This window comes from Trichosurus vulpecula, chromosome 6 (assembly GCF_011100635.1).
Source record: "Trichosurus vulpecula isolate mTriVul1 chromosome 6, mTriVul1.pri, whole genome shotgun sequence".
NCBI classification, from domain to species: Eukaryota; Metazoa; Chordata; class Mammalia; order Diprotodontia; family Phalangeridae; genus Trichosurus; species Trichosurus vulpecula.
This window is the reverse complement of record NC_050578.1, coordinates 267034454-267058262: the sequence shown is the minus strand read 5'-3', so window position 1 is coordinate 267058262 and position 23809 is coordinate 267034454. Positions and strand designations below refer to the sequence as shown.

At 37.6% G+C, this 23809-nt stretch overlaps 1 pseudogene; it reads right to left on the bottom strand.

The window, feature by feature from the left end:
• Positions 1-1931: 1931 nt before the first annotated feature.
• LOC118855134 overlaps positions 1932-23809 on the bottom strand; it is a 35916-nt pseudogene continuing 14038 nt past the window's right edge.

Here is a 23809-nt window from a genome sequence, read left to right as displayed (position 1 = left end):
AATGCAAAATTATTCAAATCCCAAAGGGAAAACATATGGAGTACAAGTAGGGAAAGGAAACTAAAGACCTACCAGTCTTTCATACCTCACAAAGACTTCTGGGCTCAGATAGACCATGTTTAATCCTGAAAAATAACTTGCAAAATTGCTTTCTCTCTCTCTTTAGCTCATTACTATTGCAAAAAAAAACCCTATGATAAAGAGAACCTGAGGGACAAATGTCTGAGTGTAGTTAATTTACTACAAGATGAGCAATTGCCAACAAAAAGGCCCCTCAATAGACCAGGATGCACCAGCAGTCAGAGCAGCCACTTAATACAGTTGGGTTACATAAGATACCAGAAGCAATCCAGTGATGTGAATTACATAAGTCCACTACTGGTCACACAGAGAGAAAGGGTGGGCTTTGCTTAGCCTGTTTCAGAGAGCATATTTCCATAACCCTTGCCAACAGGGATAACAGAGAGTTGAATCACATCTAAAAAGTCTTATGGTGGATACACATCCTATGACCAGGTTGACTCATTTCTGCCAATGGTCAACAAAAACTCAAAGATCTGAGTCTTTGTGATTGGACTTAAGCCTAGAGGAACACAGAAGTTAACCTTTACAAATTGTACCAATGAGGCTTATACAAGTAAGTCTATGTTTGATCCACAAATATTGATTCCAGTGCTTAGATACAATTGTCAATCAATAAATAATCAACAACACAAAATAAAGCAGGCCATCAGTTTTCAATTTCATGTTACCCTCTGAATAGAGGTGTTCCTGGAAAATCAACTTACATGCTGATAGCATAACATATTCCTAGGTTTTTCCTTTTATGGTCTAGATGGATCTCTAGCTCCTAGTAAATCATTTAAGTTATCAAATACTGGACAGCCTTTATTTCATCTCACAGAAAAATCAAAAGATGTGAAAAACCCAGCAGTGAAGCCCCTATTCAGGAACAAATAAGGATCCTATTCAGAAACAAATAAAGCACCCACAAAATGATTACCTAGAAAGGAATTGATGGTGAGGTTGACATCAAGATACTACACTGACATGACTGTGACATTCTTCTCCCTCACAGGATCAATCACAGTTCTTTCTAGATCCTTAGGACCACACTGTGGTTTGTATTCCTTCAATACAGGCAGACATACTGCAAGGGTGCTGGGGAACCAGCACAAAGAGACTCACAAAGACATAGCCAAATTTCAAGTATGAGCATTTAGATTTTAGAAATACAGTAAATTCTACAGTCTGGACTTAATTTATTGTTTTGTGGATGATTTAGACTTCACAGAATGATAGATAAAATAATCATATGGATAAAATTTGAAGTGTGTTAAGGATTCATTTTTCCGCAGAGAGCTGAGTCTTAAGCATTTCCCAGCATACCTCTGATTAGGAGCTGTTGAATTAGCAATGCTATTAACATCAAAGCTGCATTATTCAAGAACTTCAGTGGCTTTGCTCTCCAAGAACTATGCTGTTCAGAAATTGTGGAGCTGCTCTTCCTCTTTCTAAAAGGTTAATAGCTAGAATTGCTGTAGCAGCATCTCTCTCTCTCTCTCTCTCTCTCTCTCTCTCTCTCTGTCTCTGTCTCTCTCCCCATGTGTGTGTGTGTGTGTGTGTGTGTGTGTGTGTGTGTGAATATGTCATTCATTCCACACAACAATCTTAGAAGACAGGGCATACTATTAAGGTCCTTTGAATAAGAGGAAACTGAGGCTGAGACTTGTAAGGCCAAACAACATAAAAAAATTATCTGAGACATAATTTAAATTCAGGGCTCTATTAACTCCAAGTCTGTTAAACTCTCTACTACATGATGTTGCCTCTGAAAAAAATTTTGGCTTACACTTCTGTACACATAAGAAAAATAGCCTGACTGGGGGGCTGGATCCCAGAAGGGCGAAGATATAGATTGGATTTTCTCTCTATGAAAAAGGATGATTTAATTGAACTTGTCTTCTCACAGCTTTCATCAAAGCATTCTTGACGTCTTTGTTCCTCAGACTACACACCAGAAGGTTCAGCATGGGGATGACCATGGTGTAGAGCACTGACACCATTTTGTCTATGTCCATTAAATGACTTGATCTGGGTTGAAGGTACATAAAGATGATTGTCCCATAAAATATAGACACTGCTGTGAGATAGGAAACACAGGTGGAGAATGCTTTCTGGCAGCCTTCAATAGAATGGATCTTGAGGATAGTGATAAAGATTAATAGGTACGAAGCAAAGATAACAAGAAATGGGAAAAAGACAGTGAATGATCCTAAAATAAAGAATAGTGACTCAGTTATTTGCATATCTGAGCAAGAGAGAAGTAGGAGAGGGGGAATATCACAGAAGAGTGATGGACTATGTTGAACCTGCAGAATGAAAGGCTAAATGTGTTTCCTATGACTATGGAGGAGGTCAGAAAGCCATAGATATGAGCACCACTGGCCAGATAGGCATATATACTGTTGAAGTTATGGTAGTGGTATAATATAGCAGCTTGCAAACAGTCGCATGACGATCGTAGGCCATGGAGGCTAAGAGGGAATTTTCAGTAGTAGCAAAGGCCACAACAAAGAACAGCTGTGTAGCACATCCATTATAGGAGATGACCTTGTGCCCTGTGAGGAGCCCAGACGTTACTTTGGGAGTAACAGCTGAGGAGTAGCCAAAATCCACCAGAGAGAGGTTACTGAGATAAAAAATACATGGGGGTGTGGAGGCAGGAATCCCAGGAGCTCAGAGCCACTATCCCCAGAATCCCTGCAAGGTAATAAGGTAGATGAAGGTGAACATTATGAAGAGAGGAGCCTGAAGCCCTGGAGCATCTGTTACTCACATCAGATCTGTTCTCCATAGATGCATTTGAAAGTGTTGTCATTTTCTCTCTGCCTCTCTCTCTCTCTCTATCTCTCCATGTGAGTGTGTGTGTGTGTGTGTGTGTGTGTGTGTGTGTGTGTGAGCATGCCATTCATTCCACACAACAACCTTAGAACATAGGGCATACTATTAAGGTCCTTTGAATAAGAAGAAACTGCAACAATACAGTGACTATCAGAAAAATCCACTCTACATGATGAATGACTCAAAGACACAAACGGTGGTCAGCGATGTGCCAAAGTGGCATGTCTGACTTTAGGAATGGAGAATGCCTTGCTTCCAGGTGAAATTAGTATGACAAGGGGGATTATTGTTGGTCAGGGTTGGAGACTGAGCTCTTTCCTTATGAATATGTTTCACTCTGATGAAGAGAGAAAAGAGGAATAAAAAACAAGAGGAAGGAATAAGAGGGAAAATAAAAGACTGAGAGATGGAAAAGATGATCAAAGAAAATTGTCTGAGATTTTACTGGGATCCTGTATAGCTGTGCAATCATTGTGGCTGTAAAGTCTATACAATGGACTGAGGTCACCATTTCCTGAGGAGGAACAGCTGCCGTGAACACCAGTTGCCTTGCAGTGAGAGTTATCTGTCAAAAAGGTCACTGGCAGAACACGTAGCAATATGTATGGTTTTTTTAATCTGTTCCTCTTATGCTTCCTGTATCTTTTTTCAATTCTCCAACTCTGTCAACATAGAAGCAGAAGGGGGCCGCAAGCTGGCATTTAGTCTTTTCATTCACATAGTTTACTGGGTCCTGGAGAAATCACCAATGTTTGATTTAACCTCCAAGTTTCAGCCAGAATCCCACCTTTCCTGATCCACTTCAATTCCAGTGCCTCCACTCTTTTGATTATCTCTAATTTATCCTGGATATACCTCTCTTGTAGAGTTGTTTGCATGTTATTTAGAGATTATGCACTCCTTGAGGGCAGGGATTCTATTTTAACTTTCTTTGTGTTCTTAGTGATTAGCATGGTGGTGGGCACATAGTAGGCACTTAATAAATGTTTACTGACTCCCTGGTTGACCAGTAGTAACCCTCCCTGTCTGAACTAAGTCAAGGTGGTCTTTGGGCATTAGACAAATACATAGTCCATCCCCAGACTCCACTATAAGACTTTACAGCTTGGAAGCACCTTCCATGGTTATGTTTCACTGACTTTTTTTTAGAATACTTAGCTTCATCTCCACAAACATTAGGCATTAGAAAAAAAGTTTTCATAGAAGTTATAAGTAGGCTGCCACATAGCATCTATGTCAAGTTGCATCTTGCTGAAAATATAGAAAACAAAATCAGAGAAGCTTAAGTCAGTATATTTCCTCCAAGGTCACTTACCTTAGCTCACATGTGACCAAAAGTCAACTCTATCAAAGCATGCCAACAGGTACATAAGATTGGAAAAGGAGAAGAGCTGATTAAGTGCAAAGAAGGAAATGTAACAGATATACACCTATAGTAGCCTAGTGGGGTCCTCAAGGAATTATGCATGACAAGGAGGATAAATTAGAATCTCTAACACAAGAAAACAATTCTGGCTGCTAAGAAAACATTTAGACTAGAGAAATGGGAACCATAACTGGAATGTGGTTGTGGGAGAAATTTCTCCCTTATTTGAATGAAATGCGATAGGTAACAGTAGGCTGCTGTATTTTTTTTTTAGAACTGAGAATATGTATTCATATGAGGATATCTAGGAACTAGAACGGGAAAACATGGTGGAAAGAATTATATTGTCATCAGCATATAAGTATACTGTTATATCCATTATTTGTATTGGAAGAGGAAATAGATCAGGAATTTGGTAAACATCACAAAATTGGCATGAAGGAATGATATATTAGTGATAGGGGACTTCGTCTAGGCATTTGCCAGACTGCTTTTTGTCATTTTGTCTCTCTCATTCTATCTCTCTGTCTCCCTCTATCACTGTCTCTGTCTCTACATCTTTCTCTATCTGTCTGTCTCTGTCTTTGACATTGTGTTTGCCTGGTTTTCTCTGTGGTCTCTTCCTATATATCTACATATTAGCATCTCCCTCTCTCTCTCTCTCTCTCTCTCTCTCTCTCTCTCTCTCTCTCTCTCTCTCTCTCCCCTCAAAGTACTGCTATTGATTTCTTGATGACAGTATTTTTTACCAAGTTCCAAAGTGAAACAACCAATAAGAGGAAATTTGATTCTCAAAATTGATGCAGAACTGTTAGGTAGGATCAAAATAATGGGGAATGTTACAGGAACAGGAGGAAAGTAATTCAGTCATCTCAAAGTTTGAGATAGACAAAGAAAGTCAAACTTGCAGTTGTTGGACATGCACATTAGGTTTGAGGTGGGTCAATTTCAGACCTTTCAGAGGAGGGATAAATCAGGATGCTATGAATTATTTATAGAGGAAGTTCAAATCTGAAGGGACAGGAAGATTTCACAAAAAAAAAATTTGAAGGTACAAGAAGAAAAAAATTGTCTCTTAGGCCAACTTAGATATGAAAAAATCTGCAGTAAAAAAACATGCAGGTAACCAAGGACGAATGTGAAAGCGGATACTATCTTATAGAGTCAGAGGAGTGCCAGGGCTCAGGATGAACTGAGGGAAGCTCAGAAAGCTAAAGACTATAAGAAGGTTGAGTTCTTTTGGGGGGGGGGAGGGAATTGGCCATTTATGTAAATAAAAGACATAGAATTGGATTGATTCTCAAGGTTGATGAGAAAAGAGCAGTGAATGGAAGGCATAGGGAGAGTATCTCAAATCTATTTTGCTTCTGTTTTCTCTGACAAGGAAATGATTTTTGGATTTAGAAGAACTGAACAACTAGAGATAATGGGGAGTCACCTCTGTTAGTAAAGAGAAAAGAAGAAGTATTTCTATGGCATCTATGAAGTGCTTGGCTTGTGTTGGGCACTTTAAAAATATTATTTCATTTGATTTTCACAACAGCCCTGCAACATAGGTGCTATTATTATCCCCATTTTAAAGTTGAGGGAACTGAGGCAAACAGAGCTTAAGTGACTTGCTCAGGGCCACATCCTAAGTATCTGAGGTTGGATTTGAACTCAGGGCTTCCTGATTTCAGTCGAGCCCAGTTCATTGTATCCACTGTGCCAGAGCTTCCTCTTTAAAGTTGGCCAAGTATTTTAAATACATTGCATCATTTTATCACCACAACAACTTTGTGACATACATGGCAAATAAGAAAATTAATCTGACCTTACACTGAATGGAGGGAACTGTATCCAGGTGTACAGAGGTGGTAATCTCCATTCTGAATTTGCAGCAAAATGTTCAGTTGTGCATTTCATGCTTTAGGAAGGGCATTGATAACCCAGAGATTCTCCAGAAGAGTTCAGCCATGATGAAGAAGGACTTTGAAATCTTGTTATATTGAGACTGGTGTAAGAAAATGAGTGTGTTTGGTAAAAATAATATAAAAGATGGGTGTCAGGGCAGGGGTTGGGATTAGCCATCTTCAGGAATCAGCTGAACTGACATATGGAGAAAGGATTTGGTTTGTTTCATTTGTACCTAAAAGGAAGAACCAAGAGCAAAGTGTAGGAGTTAAGAAGAAACAAACAGGTTTTAAGTAAGGAAAATATTCCAAAACCACTCTTATTCAGATACGTAAGGGAGTGCTTTGACATATACAGGATTTGCCTCAATTGAAGTCTTGAGGGAAGGGTGAGTGGACCACATGTTCAATATTGTTATGCAGGTATACACATACAAATGTATGTCTACGTGCATATATACAAATACACATAAATTCTATAAACACACAAACATATACATATACATACATATACACGTATATGTATGTGAATGGAGATTATATATATATATATATATATATATATAGAGAGAGAGAGAGAGAGACAGAGACAGAGACAGAGACAGAGACAGAGACACAGAGAGAGAGAGACATAGAGTGGGGGGAAGAGAAACAGAGTCAGAAAAAGTTTATTCATCATTTTGGGGCAAATGTGACTCCTAGCTTTTCTTATTGTTACTATATCCATAGAAAAGTCACTTCATCTCAGAGTTTCCATTCGCTCATAGGTTAAAAGAGGATAATATTCATGACACCTACATCATAGGACTTTTCAAACTATGGAAGGAGATTATCCTGTAAATTACATTGAAAACCTTAAACCTCTATATAAATGTTACCAATACTAGTACTATCTCTGTTCTCTTTCATGAGTTTCTCAAGGTCTTTTACTCCTGGGACCTTATGGACCTTAAATTCCTCACTGATGAAGAAAAAAGCCATTGGACTAGATAACCTGTAAGGTTGTTTCTAGCTCTAAATCAGTGATTTAATGATGTTTTTTAACCTGTATTAATTTTAAAGATTTTCATTAGTGTTCATAACACTACCCTAAAAGGATTGTTGTTCTAACATTTTTAATGTGGAACTTGTAGGTAAGGACAAAATTTAAAAAGGGCAAATAAATAATTAAAGCTTCATCCCATAAACTATTAGGGGTGTAAGGAAAAATGTGTTTTTACAACTTAAGGCATTGAAGGATTTTCCTTTAATCCAATAGGAACTACATTAAATAGAAGAGAAACAAGCAATTTAGGGTCAAGATTTATGTTTGTCTCCTACGTGGTACTCTTGAGAAATTTTTTTGGTAATCGATACATTGAATAAATAGGTCAGGATGTCTATTACCATCTTGCTGATGTAGTACAAGATTGTGTCCTTTTGCGTTCCCATGTGTGGAGAGAGCCCTTCTTGGTTGCCAGGGCAGATAAGATGATTTGTCTTTTACTCAGAAATGCTGAGGTGTTGATAGGTAGTACCATTTTGCAAGGAGCACTTGATTAGGATTCTGAAGACTTGAAATCTAATCTTGCTTGGATTTCCACTAATTTCTCCTGTGATTTCACAGAAGTTAATCACTCCTCATGGGCCTCTGCCTCCTCATTTGGAAAATGGGAATTCTGTTTTTCAACTATGGAGGTCGCACAGTGGTTGTGAAAAAAGTGTTTACCAAGGATCGAGTGGTGTAGACATGAGAGTTACCATGATCAGCAAAAGTTATGGGCTTGTACATGATAATGAATGAGTGAGTCCTCTGGTGGGGGGGAAACAAAGACAGAGGGAAAAGAGGATAGAAGTGTTACTAAACTACAAAGCACTTGTGTGAGAATGTGGTGTGGTACAGAGAGCTTTGTTTGATTTGAGTCAAGAAGATGTGGATATAAATCCCACCTTAAATTCTTATTAATTGTATATATCTGGACAAGTTACTTAACTCACTTAGCCTCAAATTGGTAATCTCTGTAAAAATGATATAATGATGGTATTTATCTCACACACTTTTGGGGAGATTGATATGAGAAAATCAATGTAAAAAGGTCTTTGCAAATATTTAAGTACTACATAAATGAGAGCTAGTATTATTGAGAACAACGACTATATCTCATCTAAATTTTGTTATCATTCCCCTTCCCTCAAGAACTTAATGTAGTGCTCTGTACACAGTATCCAATTAATCACCATTACTCAATTAAATGTTCATTAGTACCATAAAGACATCAGTTCCTCAAATTGCTCCTTCAGTAACTTGAAGGATAATGACCCTGAAAAGCTACACAAAGCTACACACAGAAGGTAATAGCTGGTGTTTATAGAGCATAGGCATGTTTGAACACAATTGTTTGAACACATTCATGAATTTGTCTGAGCCCCAACACAGCCCTAGGAGATAAATACAACTGTAATCATGCACATTTTTGTAGCATCAATCTGCTAGCAGCTGCTGCTTTTGGGGGTTAAGACCCACCAACAACCAGCACACAGAAAGTTGCCAACACAGGTTCTTTGATCTTCTTTACTAAGGAAAGTAACTTTATGGGGTTAAAAATGTCAGTTTAATCAAATATACATACATTATTCACTTAAGTCAGAGAGAAAAGATCAGCCCCCTGAACTTTTAAAGTAGCAAATGCCAGCATAAATTACAAACATCAACAGACAAACGTTGTCTGATTCAATTCGCAATTCATAGTTACCAAAGAAGCATCAACGTCTTATCTGTCTGGGTTACAAAGCCGGAGGCAGTTATGGCTTGCCCAGAGTCTCAACACTGCTTACATGAGTGTGCCCCAAAAGTGAAACATGAGCCTTCCCTCAATTATATCCTCTTCAGATCCCTGTGGGCTCTTACCTCACCCAGGCTGGGTGTGTGAAAGTTCCCCATTCCTAGTATCACATCATATACGATTCAATTACTAACCATTGTCTTAATTCTGAGAAATAGCTGAGAAATATTCCAAGACAAAGATAGCAAAAAGATTTCCCACACATTCAAACAAAAGGGAGACTTGATAGTCTTAGCATCCCCAAAGTGAAGAACTGAGAAAAGTCTAATTGCCTTAACAAATTTATGGATAAGAAAAGGGAAGAAGTCAAGTGACTTACCCATGGGGAAAGAGTGAGTTAGTGTCCAGTGATGTTTCCACTATACCATGTTGTTGTATACATAAGCACTTTATCCTTGTATTGGATGTTCTAGATCCTAGCTGAAATGATATGGAGAAATGTGGCCAGGACTTCAAAGAGGAGAGTTAGCCAAGTACTTTATATTCAAGGTTTGGCCTTGAATTTCCAAGCCTAAGAATAATGTGATAGTATTGGAGAAACTTTTCACTAGTCACTGGGGTAAAGAGGTCGAGGTTCCTATTGACAGAGAGTTGGTTCCTGGTCATCATTGTGACACAAATGGACACAGCGTTAGTAATGCATATCCCTACCCTCCATTCACCTCTGCCTCAGCAAAAACAAAAGAAACTCAATGAATGAGTCAATGACTCAGGGAACTTGACCTATAAGTTGGTATTACAGCTCTGAGCCCTGTAGTGGAATGTTTCAATGTCAGTAGCTGAAGTCAGGGATGAGGCAAGGACTATATGCAGACCTGGGAGGCCTGCAGCTCTTGGGAGATGCTGATCCCTTAGAGACACCTGGCAGTTCTACTGCCAAATCATGAACAAAATAAACCATTAAACTCTGCTCCAAACATGGGGAAAAACCATGAATATCCACAGAGACCATTTCCTCACAGGTACTTTGTCATTCTTATCTTGTTGTTACCAAAGCGAAGCAGAACAGGGCCTGGACAAGGACATTAGTAAAAAAAACTGGATTCTAGTCCTCCTAGCTATGTGACATTGGCTAAGTTACTGAATATCTCCAATTCTCAGTTTATCCGCCTTTGAAATGGGCATAATAAGCTCAGAATACAATAAAAAAGTTTTGATGATGACCAAATAAGATACTTAAGATGGAAGAGATGTGGGGTAGTGAAAAGATCTCTAGACAATGAGGTTGTAAAAAGATCCCTGAACTGGGTTTTGAAGATGTGAGATGAAGTTAGAGGTCACTGTGAAACTATAGGCAGGTGACTTATCCTGGCTGAACCTTGATTTCCTCATATATAACATGCAAATAAGCATAATTGTATCATCTAATTCTCAATATTATTATGAGGATAGTAATTTGGAAATTTTAAATGATATTTTTTATTAATCTGCTATTCTTTTTTTAATCTGCTCAAAGCTCCCAATTTATCTGTCTCCCCAAATTCCATCTTATTCTGTCTCACTCTTCTTCGTAGCTCTGTTTCTCCATGATGCATGCCCTTAGAGTTCTAGTTAAATGGTAACTAGAGGAAGCCTGAAGCAATTATTTGTCAAGGTTTAAGTAGAGCCTTTGACAAACTCCTTCCTCCTCTTCTTGAGGATAGGACATAAATAAAGACAGTAAAATGCACAGGATGACAGATTATAATAAATACTTAATGCATGAGGTTTCATTCATTCATTTTCTAATGAATTAAACATGTAAAGGGCTGTGAAATCAAAGACAAAAAGTCATAGATCATGCCATTCATTGGGGTTATAAAGAGAAAATACTAAGACATAAGTTGACCTTGTTAGAATAATGCAGAGGGATATGAATATTGTTAATTTTGCCTGAATATCCTTACCATTTCACATTCCATTTTAAACTTGGTGGGGAGTGGTAGAGTGATGTATTTTTTCTTGCTTTGCAATCCATGTCTATGATGGCATGGTGAGGCTTTAGAGATATTAAGTAAAATGCATGTGTAATTTTATAACATATATTATATGTAAAATTTATAACAGGGCCCCAGGTATCTGGAAGCAATGATAGTATATGAATACCAGGCCAGGCACCAAAGGTCAAGGGACAATTCTTGAGATGGATAGAGTGAGGGATTCATAGAATCTTAGAGTCAGAGAGCTCCCAGAAGTCAACAAATCTAATCCATGCTTGAAAAGGAATATTCTTTTAACCTACCGAGTAAGTGGATATCCCTATTGAAGTCCTACAGTGAAGGAGAATTCATCTGCCAATTATGAATTGCTTCATTTTAGAGGGAAAATTTTTCTTGCATTGAGCCAAATTTTGCCTTTGAACGCTGCAGGCATGGAATGTTCCTGTTCTGCCCATTAGGGCTAAGCAGAATGTGTCCAATCCCTTTTCCACAAGACATGCCTTCAAATACTTCCTCAACCCCTCACACACTTACATTTTCACTCTCCAAGATGAATATACTCAGTTCCTTATCTGTTCCTAATATGGAATAGTGTCCAGTAATCCTCCTCTGTACATGCTCCAGATATCAATTTTGTTTTTGTTTTTCCTAAAATGTGACTACCAAGACTGAATGAAATGCTCAGATGGACTCTAGAAAGGGCAAAAGATAGCCTTACCATTACCTCCCTCATTTTGGGCAAAAAAATTCCTCAATGTGGTTGTGTATGTCATCAGCATTTTTCTTTCCAAGACCTACTATTGACTAGTATTATACTAGGAGACCATTAAAACCCACTGCACTTTTTCAGATGAACTATGCCTTTTCTATAGTGACCCATTACCAGTTGATTTGAGTCACAAATAACTCACATCCCAAAGGGAGAAAGTGTAGTCAAAGTAGTGAAAGAAACACCAAACACTTAGCAAAGTCCCTTGTACTCAGTAGAGACTTATTGGCTCACAAGGACCATGTTTAATCATGGAAAATGACAACACAATGTTCTCTCTCTCTCTCTCTTTCTCTCTCTCTCTCTCTCTCTCTCTCTCTCTCTCTCTCTCTCTCTCTCTCTCTTATTACCTCCTTATTGTCATCATAAAAATCCAGACAAAAAGAAACTGAAGCAGAAAGCTCTGACCACAAATCAATTTATTAGCAAGGCTAGCAATTACCAATAAAATGGATCCAAGCATTTCATTAGTCAAGGATACACCTGACAATCAGAACAGCTTTTTTATATAGTTGATTACATAAAGTACCAGAACCCATCCAGGGATGCAAACTAAACTAAGACAGTGATTGGTCACACATACAGAGGTATGATGGGCTTACCTTGGCTTAACTACAAGCAGGAAAATCCATAATCCAGGAAAACATAGAGTTAATTAACGTCCCCTGGAAAGTCTGATGGTAAGCAAATATCCTATGACAAGAGTGACTCATCTCTGTCAATGGTAAACAAAAGCTCAAAGAAATGTTTTTTGTGGTTGGACTTAAGCCCATTCAAATGGGGAAGCTAAACTCTTACAAATATTACCAGTGAGGTCAAACAAGTCTGCATTTGATAGTCAAATATTAATTCCAGTGACTACATACAATTAGTAATTAATAATTAATTAATGGTCCAAAATAAAGTGGGGTATCAATTTTCAATTTCACATTAGTCTCTGAATGGAGTTGTTTTTGGAAAATCATCTTATGTTGTGATAGTATAACATGTCCCTGTGTCTCTCCCAATATGACAAAGGTGTGTCTCAAGCTCATACAAAATAATTCAAATCAACAAATATTGGCCAGCTTTTATTTCATCACCCAGAAAATTCAAAACATTTTTAAAAATCACATGAATCCCTATTCAGACACAGAAACACATAAAGCACCAAAAGAACATATTATCTAGAGTGGAATTGATTGGCATCAGGATACTACACCGAGAGTACATTGGTATATCTCCCTCCACACAAGATCATTCAAAGTTCTTTCCATGCCCTTACAACCACCCAGTGGTTTATATTCCTTCCTGAAGGCTGCCATACTGTAGTAGTGTGAGGGAGTGAGCTACAAGTAGATTGAAAAGAGATAACTGAAGTTTGAATGTGAACACTTAGAATGAAGACATCAGTAAATGTGACCAATCAAACCTTAATTTATTGTTTTGTTGATAATCTAGAAATCGATAATGAGGATCAAATGTTAAAGTATGTCATAGAGAAAGTTTCTGGTTTGTCTGTTTTTCCAGAGAGCTGGTTCTTTAGCATTTAGCTGGGTTGATTGTGGAGAAAGGTGGCTAGGACTCCAAAGAGGAGAGGTAGCCCAGAACTTTATCTTCAAAGGTTGACCTTGAAATCCCAAGCCTAGGAAACATGTGATGTTGTTGGAGAAATTCTTCACTAGTCACTGGGGTAAAGAGTTAAAAGGTTCCTAGTGGTAGAGTGGTCACTCTTGGTCGTTGTTGTGGCATAGATGGCAATAGAGTTAGCAACATCCACCCAAACCCAACCTTCAGCTCAGCCTCTGCAAATAGAAAAAGAGCTAGATGAATAAATGAATGACTCAGGGAATTTGACCTACAAACTGGTACAACAGAACTGAGACATAAAATGGAATGTTTCAATGTAGAGGGCAAAAGTCAGGGAGGCTGCAGAGACTTTATGCAGACCAGGAAGCCCTACCACTCTTGGGAAATGGGGCTCCCTTGGAGATACTTGGCAGCTCTGCTGCCAGCTCATGAAGAAACAAGCCATTAAGGTCTGCTCTCACAATTGGGAAAGAAAAATCTATTTTATCATGGGTACTTGGTCATTCTTACCTTGTTGTTAACAAAATTACATAAGAAAGCAACCTGGAGATGACCATCGTCAAAAACTAGACTCTAGTATTGCTTCTGCCACCTCCTAGCTATGTGACATTGTCCAAGTCACTGAACATCTCCAAATCTCAGTTCATTCATCTTTTAAATGCATATAAGAATCTCAGACCTGAGACCAAATATGTTACTGAAAATGAAAGAGAGATAGGGTAATGAAAAGACCTCCATGACGTGGGGTAGTGAACAGATCACTGAAGTTGGTGTTAGAAGATTGATTATGGAATGATGGTCAGTTTGAAACTTTAGGCAAGTCCCTTATCCCGGATGAACCTTGATTTTCTCATTTGTGAATGCAAATAAGTATATTTATATGCTCTACCTCTCAGCACCATTGTGAGGAGAGTTCTTATTACCCTGAATATTTAAGTATTCTTAATTCTTTATATCCTGAATATTCTTTTTTAAAAAATCTACTCCGAGATCCCAATTTCTCTCCCCAACTTCCATCTGGTCTTGTCTCACACTGCTTTGTAACGCTGGTCCATGAGGACAGGTGCCTTTAAGGTTCTAGCTCAATCATACTTGGAAGGAATGTCATAATAATCATATTTCAAAGTTTAAGTAGAGTCTTTGACAAGCTCGCATCTTAATGACAAGATGCAAAGAAAAACAAAAAAGAACACAGCGTAGCAGATTCCAAATTTTTTGATTACTTATCAAGAATGATTCAATAATGCCTCATTGTCAACTGGGCCTGGCCTCCTAGTATCTCCCCACTCTGCAAAATCAACTTTTATTTACTTGTATATATTTTATGTTCACTTATATATGTGTATTTATTTTCACCCAATAAAATTTGGCTTCTCGTGGGACACATACTATATTCTTTTTGTCTTAGTGTACTCAGAACATACACTGAGCCTTAATTAAAGTAATAGCCTAATGAATTATTGTGGAATTCAACTGATTTGTCACTTACATGGACAAATAACCTTTGGCATCCTTATCACATTCCCAGATGGGAAAAATACAGTAGGGATAACAAACACACTCAGTGACGAGAAATATCTCGGCAGGCCAGAATTTTCAATTGGATCTAACAAGATGAAATTTACAAAGGAAACATGCAAAATTGTATGCTTCTGTTATTTGCTGTCCAATGTGCATCCTCCCAGAAATTTCACCTCATATTCTGTACTTAGATGACCAGGTTCAGGATATGTGTGTATGTTTGTGTGTTTGTGAGTGTGTGTGTATGTATATGTTCTTTTATAACAACTACAATGATAACTTTTGCCCAAAAACCTCAAAAGAAAAGTCCATATTATTGAATTATAATTATAAAACTCAAAATTTTATTCTACCTATAATTCTAAATGAAACTTTAAGTGCAAATTTATAAAACTTCAATTAATTATCCAAATATGCTTATGTGGCACATTATGGAAGCATTAAAAAAATAATTTAGGAAGAACTCAAATGCTTACCCTTATCTGTCAGATTTCCTGATAAATTTTATTGTTTTATAAATTTTGTTGAATAAAAAATACATTTTAATACATTAAGTGACACATAGTAATATGGGCAACATTATATGCCATAAACATGCATTTATACAGCTGTGTAATTAAAATTCAGTGCTAAACTTTTTAATTTGAAGAAAGATTACACTATTTGGCTGAACATCTCACACAGTCTTAAACCTGGTTCTCTATCAAGTTTATGTCTGCATTTTGATTAAAAACAAGAGTAAAATAGAAATGCTTGCTCACAGATATATGAGGTGGAAAATGGTAGAAGAATTTTAAGAATTTCTTTTGTGAAGGAACATTTTTTAAAAACTTTATCCACCTAACAAATCATTGAAAATAACTAGTTGTGACATGAACTATTTACTTTTCTACTTGCTAAAAATCACTAAATCAATAAATATTCATTAAATACCTAATAGGTGTCAGACACTGTTCTAACTGCTGGGAATGTAAAAAGAGGTAAAAGACGGTGCCTTCCCTGAAGAAGAGAAACAATGAATGATAAATGAACTTGATGTTCAATTGTATGTATTGCCCTTTTAAAGCATTATTTAAATATATGGACTAACCTTGTTAGGGAAAGAATTTCTTCAGATATTACTTCCTTCTCTTAAAGGCTGCTTGTTGGCACAATGGGGAAAGCATTGGTTGTGAAGCCAGGAACACCTGAGTTCAAATCCAATCTAAGACACTAGATGTGTTACCTTGGGTAAGTCATTGAACCTCTGTTTGCTTCAGTTTCCTCAATTGTGAAATTGAGGAATAGCATCTATCTCCCAGGGTTGTTGTGAGGATGAAATGCAAGGCTTTTTGTAAAGCACTTAGTGCAATGCCTGGCAAAAGGTAGATGCTATATGCCCGCTAATTAGCATTATCATCATCATCATCACCACCACCACCACCACCACCACTATCACCATCCTCCTCCTCCTCATTCTTATCTTCATCATCATTATACTAGTACTGGTACACTGGCTCCATGCCTACAGAAACTCTATTGAATGACTGATCAGTGTTGCCAACCACGTCATTTCAAAATTCACCAAATAGGAGAGTAACATATGTAGAAAATAAGGCTAAATTGGCAAATTTCAGCCTCAATACCAAAATAAGAGGCAATATAAGGTTTGTTTCTTTTTTTAATTTTATATTTTATCATTCCCCCAATTACATGTAAAAACCATTTTAACAGTCCTTTAAAATTGTTTGAGATGCAAATTCTGTCCCTCCCTTACTACCTTCTCTCCCCACATTGAGAAGGCAAGCAATTTAATATAGCTTATACATGTTCAGTCACACAAAACATATTTACATGTCAGTCATGTGAAAACAATGCAGATAGAAAAACAAGAACAATAAGAAAGTAAAGAAAAAGTGTGCTTCAATCTGCATTCAGACTCCACCAACTCTTTCTCTGGAGATGGATAGCATTTTTCATAATAAGCCGTTCAGAACTGCCTTGGGATATTGTATTGCTGAGAATAGTTAAGTCATTCACAATTGATCATCACACAGTGTTGCTGTTACTGTGTGCCATGTTCTCTGGGTTCTGCTCATTTCACTTTTATCAGTTTATGTAAATCTTTCCAGGTTTTTCTAAGAGCACTCTTATTGTCATTTCTCACAGCACAATAGTATTCCATAACAGTCATACACAACGTGTCCATTCCCCAAATGAAGGAAATCCCTTCAATTTCCAATTCATTGCCACCACTAAAATGGCTATGAATATTTTTAAATGTAAAGGTCATATTCATCTTTGCATTTTTTATCTCTTTGGGACACATACATAGTAGTAGTATGGCTTGCTCAAAAGGTATGCAAGGTTTAGTTGCCCTTTTGACATAGGTCCAAATTGATCTTCAGAAGGGTAGAATCAATATCACCAACAGAGTACTAGTGTCTCAATTTTCCCACATGCCCTCTAAATTTATCATTTTTCTCTTCTCTCGTAATAGCTAATCTGATACAAGTGGGACAGTAGTTCAGAGTTTTTTTTTAATTTGCATTTCTCTAATCAATAGTGATTTAGAGCATTTTTCATCTGACTATAGAAAACTTTGATTTCTTCTTGTGAAAACTGCTTTTGACCATCTATCAACTGGTGAATGGCTCCTATATCTATAAATTTGACTCAATTCTTTATATAGTTCATAAATAAGGTCTTAATCAGAGAAAACTGTTGTACAGTTTTTCCATGTTTAAGCTTACTATGTATTTCCCTCCACCCTATTTTGCTCTCTTTATCCTAATCTCTCTCTCCTTTCACCCTGCCCATTATCAAAAGCATTTTGCTTCTGACTTTTGCCTCCCCCGGTCTTCACTCCCTTCTATCAACACCTCTCTTTGCTTATCCTCTTCCCCTCCTACATTCCTGAATGGAAAAAAAATAGATTTCCCTACCTAACTGAATGTGTTTGTCATTATTCCCTTTTGGGCGGCTTCTGATGAGAAAAGGATTCATATGACCCATGGCTTCAACCAAGATCCAAATCTAGGAAATGCAACTGAGTCCTGACCCTGCTGCCAGTAAAGGCACCTCTGCAATTCCTTCTTACCAGTTGTCTGACTTCTTATTGTCTGTGGCCTGAGAGGTCCAGAAAACATCCACTGCAGCCACTCATTCAGTCAGCCTCAAGGCCTGGGGCATTGCTCTTTGGTTTGTTATGGAATGACTTATGCTGGATTGCACTGCACTCTTACCCTGATGCAAAAGACCTTTCCTGTCTACCTTGTAAGTTGTCTTAGATGGGGAAATTGTTTCTTCCAATTCTTATGTGGGTTCTGCCACCAGAAATTATTTTGAGGTATTATATAAAGCTGTTTGGAGGGGCTTAAGGGAGAACCCAATTCAGTCCCTGGCTTTCCTCCACCATCTTGCCTCCACCTCCTTCAGGTTTGTTTTGAAGAACATTTGTCATGGTCCACGATGATTTCAAGAAGGATTGCAATCAGAATGTCCAGTGAAATGGCTTTCCAGACAGTCTGAGGATTTGGTTTCAAGCACACAAAAATTCTAAGTCTTCGTAATATAATGTCACAAAGTTTCATAGCTACATTTACGTGGTAAAAGAAAGAAACAAGTGAGCTACTCTGGGGCATTGGACAGAGTGAAAAGGAGGGAATGCAGCTTTGTGTGCCTATCCATTGAGATCAGTTTGCATTCACATGTAGAACCTTTGTGGTATTTTGGAAACAATTCAAGAATTTGAAAAACTGAAAGAGCCCCTCACATTTGTCAGAGCTGTCCAAGACTTTTACATGGTATTTTTTTAACATGCCTCCAAATTATTGTACACACAGTCCTGACAGTTTCAGGTTGCTGCAGAAACAAGTCTAAATGGTTTTAAACATGAGCATGCTTGATTACCACAGAAGAAAAAGACATTTTACTACAATTGAATAATCATTTAGTGTTTATTCAATTAACCAGATATGGTTAGCTCCAAGTCCTTGGACTGTCATTGCAAACACCAGAAGAGTTTATGAACGAAAAGGGAAACATTGCACTAAACCTTTCTACCTCTGATCTGTAGAACTCTTCTGGGTCCAAGTCTAGCCTTTCACAAAGTAGATACTTAGTAGACATTTGATGTACATAAATGAAAAAGTGAATAGAAGCTCAAATCTGATCCATATTCCCCATGTGTAGGATAGTAACCATATCTACAGAATGTACATTCTTCAAAAGCTTCAGATTCTCCCCTAACAATAATGACAGAAATTTTCTTGTAGTAATGCCTATAGTATTTATTGAAGGGAATTATGTAGCCGTCTTGTGGAGATGGTGGTTGGTTGTTGTCCTTTGTTCTTGAAGAGGACCACTTGGAAAGGACCACTATGATGGAGTCAAGGTACAGCATGTCCAACTGTTGCTGATCAGAACAATATGAGGTTGGAAGGCTCTATCTCATAATCCATATGAAATTTTTGGAATGGAGATGTCTCTATACTTGAACATCTCACTTTTCTTTTGAGCTACTGAAATGCTGCTTCACTCACAGAGTACCTTCTTTGATGCAGACATGTCACGACATTTTATCGTTTGCCAGTGTCTCCCATGCCATTCAATACACTTTGAAAGTGTCCTTGTATTACTTCTTCTGACTTCCATGTGAGCACTTGCCATGTGCTAATTTTCCATAAAATAGTCTTTTAGGCAAATAGATGTTTGACAGTCAGACAACATGGCTAGCCAATTGGAGTTGCACTCTCCAGTAGAAATTTTAATGCTTGGCAGTTTAGCTCAAGAAAACACCTCAGTGTCTGGTACCTTATCTTGCCAGATGATCTTCAGAACCTTCCTAAGACAATTCAAATGGAAGCAACTCAGTTTCTAGAATGGTACTGGTATGAGAGGCATACACCAATAGGGTCAGCACAATACCTCTGTGGACCATCAATTTGGTAAGTAATATAATACCTCTTTGATCTAACACTTTCTTTTAGAGTCTCCCAAACACTAAGCTAGCTCTGGCAAAGTGTGCATTGACTTCATCATTTACATGTACATGCCTAGAAAGTATACTGCAAAGGTAAGTAAACTTATCCACAGTAATCAGTACTTCTCTGTACTGTACAGTACATTTTCTGTAACCAATGTTTCCACATATGGATGATGTGGTGCTGGCAGGTGAAGAACCTGTGTTTTCTTGCTGTTAATTGTTAGGCCAAAATTAGCACAGTAATTTGATCCATACTTTGTTGCATCTCAACTTCACAAGCCTCAATGGCTACACAATCATGTGAAAACAAAAAAATCATGCAGCAACCTCCCTCTACTTTAGCCTTGGCTTGGAGCTTTTTTATGTTAAATAAATAATTTACTATCAGTGTGTTAGCTAACCTTAATGACCTTTTCATCTTCATTGAAGATGTCAGACAATGTTGCTGAAAATGTCATTTCTAATTACATCCAAGCAAGCACACACAAGTGAATCCCTGCTTCACTCCATTGGTGACTGGAAAAGCAAAGGAGAATCCTACATTATCTAGAACCTGTACAAGTGTGCCATCGTGAAGCTGAGACACAATATTGATGAATTTCTTGAGGTAACCAAATTTTGAAAAAATTTTCTATAAGCCATAATGACTAACATTATTAAAGACCATGATCAGATCATTACATGTTTTATACAGACCCCGTTCTGCTCCTGGCCTTTCCTGTGGAGTTGTAGGTCAGCAAATACCATATTGCCTATTATCCCATTTAATTCTGAGGACAAGACTATGAGATAAGTTCATTGGAATGATTATGCACATTTTGTGGAGGAGAAAATCGCAGCTCAGAGAGTTGAGATGACTTACCCATGGTGAATCAGCTGGTAAATTTCAGAGGTAAAGATGTTGGTCAAAAAGCATCTCTCAATCACTCACTGTATGACAGGCACTGTGCTAAGTGTCAGGGATACAAAGGAGGCAAAACCATGGTCCCTGCTCTAAAGAAGCTCACATTCCAAAAGGGAGATAAGCAAATATCTATGTAAGCACAAGCTGTATACTGTATTAATGGAAGGAAATCTCAGAGGCAAGAGTTTTTTTTCTTTTACTTTTTAATTAATGGAATAAAACAAACATTTCTATAAAATAGCATAATGAAAAAAGATGATTGCATATGAAACTACATATCTAATATACATAAATTTCTATTCCTTTTGAATATACAACAAAGTTGTTTAAATTTATTTTCTTTTTTTCTTCTCTGCTCCCCCCCCGGCTGGCTATCATTAGACACACACATTCACACACATACACATATATATGTAAACTTTTCTATACTTATTTTTATCAGTTTTCTCTGGATGTAATATTGCTATTACTATATATAATTTTCTCCTGGTGCTGCTCATTTCACTCATCATTATTTTATGTCAGTCTTTCCAGGCTTTCCTAAGATCATGGAGATGATCACTTCTTACAGCATAGTAGTATTCCATCACAATCGTACACCACGACTTGCTCAGGCAAGGTTTTTATCCAGATCTTTCTGACTCCAGGTCCATCACTTTTCCCGCTGGGCTATGCTGCTCTCCATATGAGCCCCTTAGCCTTCCATTATATTTCCCAGAACCTACTGGCATGTGGACATAAGTGGGTGGGACAGCAAAGGGGAGAGTTGGCCAAGCACCATCACATGGGTGTCTTTGGTTTGAAGTCCCAACCTTACTATGTAGTTGATGCTTTTCAAGAACCTCTTCCCCAGTACCTTATGCTAGCTATAGGAAAGGCCTTAAATCAGGTGAGGTTATCCCTGATCATTTGTCCTGCAAGGATAGAGGCAGAATTAGGGACCTTCCTTCCTTCTTAGTCTCTGGATGAGCAATGGAAAGCAGATAAATGACTGAGTGACTATAGCAATTGCTGTCTCTGGGTTTGTCCCATTTTAAGGAGACTTAGTAGTGTACTACATGGAAGTCAAAGGTGAAGTCTTAAATTAAGCAACATCTTTATACAAACCTTGGAGGGCAGTTACTATTGAGAGAATATTTTCCCTAAGAAACAAACGGCTGCTCTTCAGTCACCATATAGAAAACATACAATTACACTCTGGCCATGGGGCCAAAACTAAAGTATTCTGTTTTCTTGGCTGTGTTCCTTTGTTAATCTACCTCATCATTGGGAGAAATAGAAGGAGCCCTTGACATGGAAGACAAAGCTTAGTTTCTTTTTTTTCTTCTTATATTTAATTTATTTAATATATTTAGTTTTCAGCATTGATTTTCACAAGAGTTTGAATTACAAATTTTCTCCCCATTTCTACCCTCCCACCAGCTCCAAGATGGCGTATATTCTGGTTGCCCCATTCCCCACTCAGCCCTCCTATCTGTCACCCCACTGCCCTCCCATCCCCCTTTCCCTTCTTCTCTTGTAGGGCATAATAAATTTCTACACCCCATTGCCTGTGTATCTTATTTCCTAGTTGCATGCAAAAAATTTTTTTGTTGTTTTTGAAGTCTGTTTTTAAAAGTTGGAGTTGCAAGTTCTGTCCCCTCTTCCCTCCCCACCCATCCTCTCAAAGAAGGCAAACAATTCAACATAGACCACATGCGTATCATTATGTAAAACCCTTCTACAATACTCATGTTGTGAAAGATTAACTATGTTTTGCTCCTGCCTAACCTATCCCCCTTTATTGAATTTCTCCCTTGACCCTGTCCCTTTTCTAAAGTGTTTGTTTTTGATTACTTCTGCCCCTGTCTGGCCTCCCTTCCATCATCCCTCCTTTTCTATCTTCTTCCTTCTTCTTTCCTGTGGGGTAAGATACCCAACTGAGTGTGTATGGTATTCCCTCCTCAGGTCAAATCCGAAGAGAGCAAGATTTACTCATTCTTCCTCACCTGCCCCCTCTTCCCTTCCTAGAAAACCACTTTTTCTTGCCACTTTTATGCAAGATAATTTACCCAATTCTATCTCTCCTTTTCTCCCTCTCTCAATATATTCCTCTCTTATCCCTTAATTTGATTTTTTTAAAATATCATCCCTTCATATTCAACTCACCCTGTGCCCTCTGTCTATATATATACATATGTGTATATATATATATATATATATACATACATATATATATATATATATATATATACACCTACATATATACATACAGAGACACACACATATGTATATATATGCATATTCCTTTCAGATACTATGATACTGAGGTCTCATGAATTATACACATCATCTTTCCGTGTTGGAATGCAAACAAAACAGTTCAACTTTAGTAACTCCCTTATGATTTCTCTTTCTTGTTTACCTTTTCATGCTTCTCTTGATTCTTGTGTTTGAAAGTCAAATTTTCTATTCAGCTCTGGTTTTTTCACTGAGAAAGCTTGAAAGTCCTCTATTTTATTGAAAATCCATATTTTGCCTTGGGGCATGATACTCAGTTTTGCTGGGTAGGTGATTCTTGGTTTTAATCCTAGCTCCATTGACCTCAGGAATATCGTATTCCAATGGTCCCTTAATGTGGAAGCTGCTAGATCCTGTGTTATTGTGATTGTTTTTCCACAGCACTCAAATTGTTTCTTTCTGGCTGCTTACAGCATTTTGTCCTTGATCTGGGAATTCTGGAATTTGGCGACGATACTCCTAGGAATTTTCTTTTTGAGATCTTTTTCAGGAGACAATCAGTGGATTATTTAAATTTCTATTTTACCCTCTGGTTCTAGAATATCAGGGCAGATCTCCTTGATTAAGTCTTGAAAGATGATGTCTAGACTCCTTTTTTGATCATGGCTTTCATGTAGCTCAATAATTTTTAAATTATCTCTCTTGAATCTATTTTCCAGGTAGGTGGTTTTTCCAATGAGATATTTCACATTGTCTTCCATTTTTCATTCCTTTGATTCTTTTTTATAATATCTTGGTTTCTCATAAAGTCAGTAACTTTCACTTGCTCCAATCTAATTTTTAAGGTGGTATTTTCTTATGTGGTCTTTTGGACATCCTTTTCCATTTGGCTAATTCTGCCTTTCAAGGCATTCTTCTCCTCATTGGCTTTTTGGAGCTCTTTTTTATTTGGGTTAG